General features: G+C 42.1%; 1 long non-coding RNA gene across 1 annotated transcript; it reads right to left on the bottom strand.

The window, feature by feature from the left end:
• Nucleotides 1-498: 498 nt before the first annotated feature.
• Nucleotides 499-2029, bottom strand: LOC143139305 (uncharacterized). Its single transcript, XR_012990375.1, has 2 exons — nt 1914-2029; nt 499-1474 (listed from the first exon to the last, which is right to left on the bottom strand). It is a non-coding gene; the product is annotated as an uncharacterized LOC143139305 (long non-coding RNA).
• Between the last annotated feature and the right edge of the window lie 6287 nt (nt 2030-8316).

Genomic DNA, 8316 nt, shown 5'->3' with positions numbered 1-8316 from the left:
TATATGTTAATGCTTTAAGTTAGCATAGACCTACACCGTTAAAAACAGAGTCGTTGCGCGATCTAGGGCGTTTTTGGTTAGATCAGTGTCCAAATTATTGCCAAAGAAAGCAGCTGTGCAGGTAGGCCTACATTGGCCACTTCCATCATGGGTAATGTTTATCTGATATGGGTATATTTTAGCCTGGGTTTACCCATGCTGAATAGTGCTGTTCTTCACCGCAGTTACAGAAAAAACTCGTCAAATGGAATATAAAAGCCAAATCAACATGGACACCTAGGTCCATTTTCCAAAACGGTTAGTAGAAACCGGACTCCACCCAAATATCAGTTCAGACCGCTTTCGCACGTACAGTGTAGACACTCCCTTCAGATTTGCTTGAAAGCCATGTGCGCAATACAACAGTCAACCTTATTCCGCTTCACCTGCTAAAACCGTTTAAAGGGAAATTATATTCTTGATCATCTCATTTCCCATAGCAGTAGATCAAAAAGCGAGTGTATTTTGGGAGTTTTATTGTCGACAAAGCAGGACAAAATCAAATTACAATAACGAACGCAATACAATGACATTTAATACAGCCTATTGGGTTTTTTTTTACAAAAAAAAACTACAGAATTACATACATTTAAACAGGGTTTCCACTTTTATTATAAAACAATTATAATTAGGCTAATCACAATTCATGTTCATGCACCTGTTGGAAATCCGTAGCCTAAAAGACGGGCAAATCGTTTAACCGTTGGTTTTGCAAATGGTACATTGAGCGCAAGAAAATCACAAGGCGCCTCGACCAACATGAGTGCTGACTTCCTGGGCACTTGTGAGATTAAGCGTTTCAAAAATTAGGCTACTGTCCAATACAAAGACACAGGTACAAACAGTGGCTTGAGGTGAACTGAAAAAAGTGCCAAAGAGCGGAATTTTGTACATCCTCGTTGCGCATCAATCTCCACCTGTGTGTTTTGGAGTTCAAAGCAAGGTGTTAGTGCTTTCCTTCGAGTACACGGGACGGGGTTTCTGGACGCCAGGGATTTAGTATGAAGACATGTAAATGTGCACCTTGCGTGGAAGAAAGACCGTCTGTTGTTGCCCACTTTCCGTCAGTGAATAGCGTCACTCCCATCTCGACACACATACACGAAGCCGGGAGACCGATTCCCGAGAATTTAAAAAAGTATGCTCTTTGGATGTTCACTGTCTTAGCCGCTGATCGTCACAGTCTTGGTGGTCTCAGTTTTATCATCCCCATCCTTTAACAGCGACCGTGCATGAGAGTGCCCACAATAGACACTGGTAGTAGCAGGCTCAGAATACCGGACTGAGGCGCAACGCCTGCCCCGGTGGGGGCAGTGGTGGCGTTAACGCTGCTGCTGGAGGAGTTGTCGGCCACGGTAGTCAAGCTGGCATTTGAGACGGGCTCCGCAGTAGTAACCGTCGTGTTCGCTCCTGTGGCATTATTTTGAGCAACCACCTGTTGTGGAAAAAACAGTGTATAGTGGAAGAATAATGTTAGCCTGCTGGTAAATAATACTAGGCCTACATCACAACACTTTAGCCACCAATTAACATAGGCTAACAGGTCCGTATATTTTCACAGAAGTAAAACGATTAGGCTAGGTAAAAACTTCAGCCCACACAAATTACAACTAGACAGATTCCGCCAGGAAACTAATTTGTTGCATTGTTTTAGTCTTCTGCTGATGGCCCATGCTCAGTGTAAAAAGCAAACAAATAAATAAACAAAACTATGGACCATGCGGTTTGGCCATCAGCAAACTTTCAATAAATGAATGAAATATGTATTGTAGTTGGGGTAACTCAAGTCTCCGTTCAATTCAATGAAAATGCCACCAATGAGTGACATAAAATTGCTCAATACATTTCTTTAGTAGTTTTAAGTAGCTAGTTACCGGTTTTGTGATGTGTGCAGCCAGAAGAAGAACTCCAAGGTAAATTACCACAATTTTCGTCATTTTGAGCGGTTATCTTTGTTTCCCACCCCACTGTATTGATGCTCAATCCAAAATGGTTTACCCAAGCGGGTCGAGATCAATTTTTATACTCCAGACGTATGACGCACGGCATAGGCGCTCCCATTTCGAATCACCTGCCCAATGAAAGTGCCCCAAATTGGAAGATTTAACAGGACAAAGTTGTGTCGTGGAATGAATTAGACTGTAAAACTTATACGTAGATTAGAGCACACAAACTGTGTGTGACCTGTCCTTTTTGTAAAAAAAAACACACAAAAAAAACAGAATATCTAAACCAATGGCTGTAGGCTATTAATTAAATTAACTAGCCTATTTAAATTGAAAACCATGAACACAAAAACGAACATGCGTATTACAAAATCATTATCTGAATCGAGATAGTAACATTCAGGGTTCAAATGACAGATAACCTGTTAGAAACAAACAAGATGCGATGATAAAAAAATGATGTTTAAGCAATCATGGGCTGTTGAATCAAATGAAATCATGGCGCCCTCTGTCGTTCGAGCGTGTTTATTACAATAATGCGTTTGAGCTGGTTTGAACATGCGGTTGCATTCATAGTTAGGTAAAGTTAGGCATTGTTTTGCCAGTCTGCAAAAACATTTCTTACCAGTAGCTTTTTTACTACGTGTTCCTATAGGTGTGTAGTAACACCTCCACGGCTAAATCTTCGGGGAAACGCCTGGAGAGCCAATCAAGTATAAGTAGACCTATATTTTGATCCCGTGAGGGAAATTTGGTCTCTGCATCAAGGGCACTTCAGCCGTTCCTATTAGTCGGGGTTCGAACCGGCAACCTTCCGGTTACAAGTCCGAAGACGTTCCAGTAGGCCACGGGTACCCAGAGGGACTGGGCGAAATAATGGAAAAAAAATTTTTTTACAAATAATATTATTAGCGTTTGAGATCTCTGACTAATCCATAAAAAGTGGTTTTATTGAACAATTGCAAAACTCCCTTAATCAGTTTAAAATTTAGCAAACCTCATCCAACTCCCCTGCATCTCCCTCACTCCTGTTATCTGGTTGATGTTCTACAGTCCCTACAACAGGTCCCATTGCACCGGACCTTCTGAAATTTGTCAGCTGCAACTGTGCAGGGGACTGTGACACTCTCAAGTGAAGTCAAGTCAGATTTATTTTTAAAGCGCATTTAACATGCACATAGTGCAATCCAAAGCGCTCCACAAACAAGACACATAACAACAAGACAAAAGATGCCGGATGGAGCGGCCTATAGTCGCCAGCGTACCCATGACATCAAGACAAGACAAATACTTTTAAAAAATAACAAATACAAAAAATGACGGACGGAGCGCCGTAGTCAAATCAAATCAAATGTTTATTTGTCACATACATTATACAGGTAGCCTATAAATGCAGTGAAATGCTTGTTCCACTGACTCCAAGACTGTGCAAAGGATATATAGAAAAGGAAGAATAAAGAAAGAAAGTCCAAAGTGCAAAAGTGTTTAGGCTATCCCAGCTAGCACAGTTACGTTGCCAGTACATTGCTGCAATGTAACTGAATGACCCAAAATACATTGCCACAACGTCGTATCCAACGTTGCCACAACATGCAAAGTGAAAGGTGAGAATTCGTAAGCGCAACGTCACTCCCCAACGTTGCCAATCCGTAACTGCAACATTAAGTTACGTTGCAGCAACGTGGAATTGAAAGGTGCCGTTTCGTAACCGTAACGTAAGTTACTGACGCCACCAGTCCTGTTCAGCAACGTTGCCACAACATGCAAAGTGAAAGGTGACAATTCGTAACCGCAACGTAACTCCCCAACGCCGCCACTCCGTAACCGCAACATCAGGTGACGTTGAAGCAACGTGGAGTTGAAAGTTGCCGTTCCGTAACCGTAACGTAAGTTACCGACGCCACCAGTCCTGTTTAGCAACGTTGCCACAACATGCAAAGTGAAAGGTGACAATTCGTAACCGCAACGTAACTCCCCAACGTCGCCACTCCGTAACCGCAACATCAGGTGACGTTGCAGCAACGTGGAGTTGAAAGTTGCCGTTCCGTAACCGTAACGTAAGTTACCGACGCCACCAGTCCTGTTTAGCAACGTTGCCACAACATGCAAAGTGAAAGGTGACAATTCGTAACCGCAACGTAACTCCCCAACGTCGCCACTCCGTAACCGCAACATCAGGTGACGTTGCAGCAACGTGGAGTTGAAAGTTGCCGTTCCGTAACCGTAACGTAAGTTACCGACGCCACCAGTCCTGTTTAGCAACGTTGCCACAACATGCAAAGTGAAAGGTGACAATTCGTAACCGCAACGTAACTCCCCAACGTTGCCAATCCGTATCTGCAACATCAGGTTACGTTGTAGCAACATGGAATTGAAAGGTGCCGTTTCGTAACCGTAACGTAAGTTACCGACGTCGCCAGTCCTTAACAACAACTTCAGGCAACATTGCGGCAACGTCGCAAGTGGAAGGTTTCATTACGTAACCGCAACGTAACTTGCCAATCCGTAACAGCAACAATAATAAAATTATAGTATGTGCCTTACATGACAACTACCCTTCTTACAGCACTTGTACATAGGCCAATTAATACCTGTAGGCACACCGAATGCTTTGATCCGGGTGATATTACTGTTACTGTGGGAGAGAGACAACCTATGTAACATTAGATCACATCTTCATGGTTATCCATTTTGCTATTAATTACATACAGTCTATGTATGAACTTACCTTATGTGTGTAGCTGATTTTCACCCATTCAGGCTTATGTCCTCCAACAAGATACACGATGGAATTGTCAGCTGGACTTTTATACTGGGTTAGAACTAGTAGTTTCACGTCCACGGTTTCTTTTTTTTTTAAATAAACTATTGAATTTATTGTTCAAAACATCAGTAAGAGTTGAGCCTAAGCTAAACTGTTTCAACCATATTGTTTCAAAATCAATAACAATAATAGCCTATAAACGAGGCAACTGACTTGCAATGCATGCTGGAAAGCAAACCTCAACATGAAATAAGAGACACCTTAGGCTACATTAGTTCCCCCCTCATTATGAAATACTTTTTACAGTTTTTCACCGTTTTTCTCAGTTGCTAAAACACTAAAACCCATGGGCTGAAGAAGGTTCTCAGTTGCCTGAACTCATTTAGCTACTGTAATTGTTCAGTCTGTTGTCAATACCTTAAACCATTTCACATGGTAAAACACAGTTGCAGATCCCACTTACACTTTTAAGCAAAACTCTAAACACATTCGCATTCTCAAAACACATTCTGAACTCTAATGCACGTCATCCATACTGGTAAACACAAGTGGCAACAATTACATTGCTAAAACACAATTTCTGAAACCTTGCTCCATTTTCTTAAAGCATTAAACACAAAACCCTATTTACAAGCACTATTTACAAAACCTCTGACTCCTCTTGGAAAATCAAACTTTCGCCTCAAAACAGGAAACATCAAGTAGAAATTACTACTTTGCTTTGCTCTTTGCATTTTTTTGTTCTTCCTCCTCCTTGTACCTCTATTTTTACAGTATCCTGCATCTCACAAACTTGTCCTTTGATTCTTGTTCTTTGTTGATATGAACTTGCACCAGTCAAAATCTATTGAGCAGTCAGTACTGTAAACAAATGGAAAGCACAATGTTCAGGGCCATACGATTTGTTTACAGTATTGTACAGTATACAGCCTACAATGCACTGTAGTACAGCATATGCACTCGTCTTCTTACATAGTTTCTTCTATCCATTTTCATTCCCACCTTCAACAACCTGTTTGCTCTCTGAACTGGCGTATATTGGTTTTGTCACATCATTTGAAACAAGTGAAATCAATTTTGAGTGGTTGTGTTTAATCGATGATATGTGTATGTCTATTTGTATTTCATTTTTGCCACTTGTGTTTACCAGTATGGATACAGTACATAAGCATTAGTGCAGAATGTGTTTTGAGAATGAGTGTTTAAAGTTTTTCTAAAAATTGTGTTTTACCATGTGAAATGGTTTAAGGTTTTGACAACAGACTGAATAATTAGCTTAATGAGTTCAAGCAACTGAGTACTTTCTTCAGCCAATGGGTTTTAGTGTTTTAGCAACTGAGAAAAACTGTAAGTACTCATATATTTTAGATGTTACATGTACTGTACATATACTGTATATACTGTATCACCACATATGTATTGTGCATACATTGTATGTGCATGGTCTCATATATGTACATATATTGTGCATATACATATATCTTTACAAATATTACCAATACATTTCCCCATATACATCTGAATACATTATGGTGGATATTTCTAACTAATTTGGGGCAGTCATGGCCTACTGGTCAGGACTTGAAACCGAAGGGTTGCTGGTTCGATCCCCGACCAATAGGTATAATGCTGACCTGATCATGATGTTGTGGCACCATTCTTCATGGTAGCAAATGGCAACATCATCAGCTGACCAGTTCACAATGTTGTGGCAACATCACTCACAATACTACATGGCAACATCATCGGCTGACCTAATCACAATGTTGTGGCAACATCACTCCAAATACTACATGGCAACATCATCGGCTGACGACGCCGGTACATTTCCCACAGCACCAAATGGCAACGTCATCGGCTGACCTAATCACGATGTTGTGGTAACATCACTCCAAATACTACATGGCAACATCATCGGCTGACGTCGCCGGTACATTTCCCACAGCACCAAATGGCAACGTCATCGGCTGACCTAATCACAATGTTGTGGCAACATCACTCCAAATACTACATGGCAACATCATCGGCTGACGTCGCCGGTACATTTCCCACAGCACCAAATGGCAACGTCATCGGCTGACCTAATCACAATGTTGTGGCAACATCACTCCAAATACTACATGGCAACATCATCGGCTGACGTCGCCGGTACATTTCCCACAGCACCAAATGGCAACGTCATCGGCTGACCTAATCACAATGTTGTGGCAACATCACTCCAAATACTACATGGCAACATCATCGGCTGACGTCGCCGGTACATTTCCCACAGCACCAAATGGCAACGTCATCGGCTGACCTAATCACGATGTTGTGGCAACATCACTCCAAATACTACATGGCAACATCATCGGCTGACGTCGCGGGGACGTATCCCATGGCACCAAATGTCAACGTCATCAGCTGACCCGTTTACAACGTTGTGGCAACATCACTCCAAATGCTACATGTCAACGTCATTGGCTGACGTCGCGGGGACATTTCCTGATACTAAATGGCAACGTCATCAGCTGACCTGATCATGATGTTGTGGCAACATCACTCACAATACTACATGGCAACGTCATTGGCAGACGTCGCGGAAACGTTTCCCACGGCACCAAATGGCAATGTCACCAGCTGACCTAATCACAATGTTGTGGCACCTTTCTTAACGGTACCAAATTGATGCAAAGTCATCAGCTGACCAGGTCACAACGTCGCTGCAATGTCACTAATGGTACCAAGTGACAACATTGTCTTGCAAAGTAGCTGTGACGTTGCAACAACGTAGCCAGAAGGTAATGTCGCTGTAACCAAATAACAACTTTATGGCGACGTTGCTGCAATGTCATGTGTTAGCTGGGATGTTGGTGTTCCTGCTACAATCCTCATTTAAAATCCTGATAGCCTGGGGATAAAAACTTTTCCGCATTCTCTCCGTGTTGGACTTCAGGCAGTGGTAACGTTTCCCAGACCGTAGGATAGTGAAGAGGCAGTTGTTGGGGTGACTGGGATCCCTGATAATTTTCCTTGTTCTCGACTGACATCTCCTTATGTAAATTTCCTGTAGGGTAGGGCACTTCTGGTGGTACGTTCAGCTGATCTTACTACTCTCTTCAGAGCTTTACGGTCTAGCTCAGTGCTATTTCCATACCAAGCTGTTATACTGCCAGTGATAACACTTTCAATGGTGGTTCTGTAAAAGTTCTTCATAGTTGTTGAGGTAGCTTGAAGTACTTGAGGCGTCTGAGGTGGAAAAGACGCTGATGACCCTTTTTCACCAATGAATAAATATGCTTGGTCCAAGTCAGGTCTTCAGTAATATGGACTCCAAGATACTTAAAACTCTCTACCCTTTCCACTTGAGACTATGATCCCATTGATCATAAGTGGTTGATACATCTTATGCTGATCACGCCTGAAATCTATAAACATCTCCTTGGTCTTCGTAACATTCAGGAGGAGGTTGTTTTCCTGGCACCAGTTGGATAACCTGTCTACTTCATTCAAGTAAGCCTGCTCATTGTTCTCTGAAATGAGGCCAACTACTGCTGTGTCATCAGCAAACTCGACAATGATGTTGGA

This window comes from Alosa pseudoharengus, unplaced genomic scaffold (assembly GCF_046254945.1).
Source record: "Alosa pseudoharengus isolate Yale_2024_CS ecotype anadromous, Long Island Sound unplaced genomic scaffold, YU_APseudo_1.1 YU_APseudo_1.1_scf_22, whole genome shotgun sequence".
In the NCBI taxonomy this organism is placed as follows: domain Eukaryota; kingdom Metazoa; phylum Chordata; class Actinopteri; order Clupeiformes; family Clupeidae; genus Alosa; species Alosa pseudoharengus.
The sequence above is the reverse complement of the archived record's forward strand: the minus strand, read 5'-3'. Positions and strand labels throughout refer to the sequence as shown.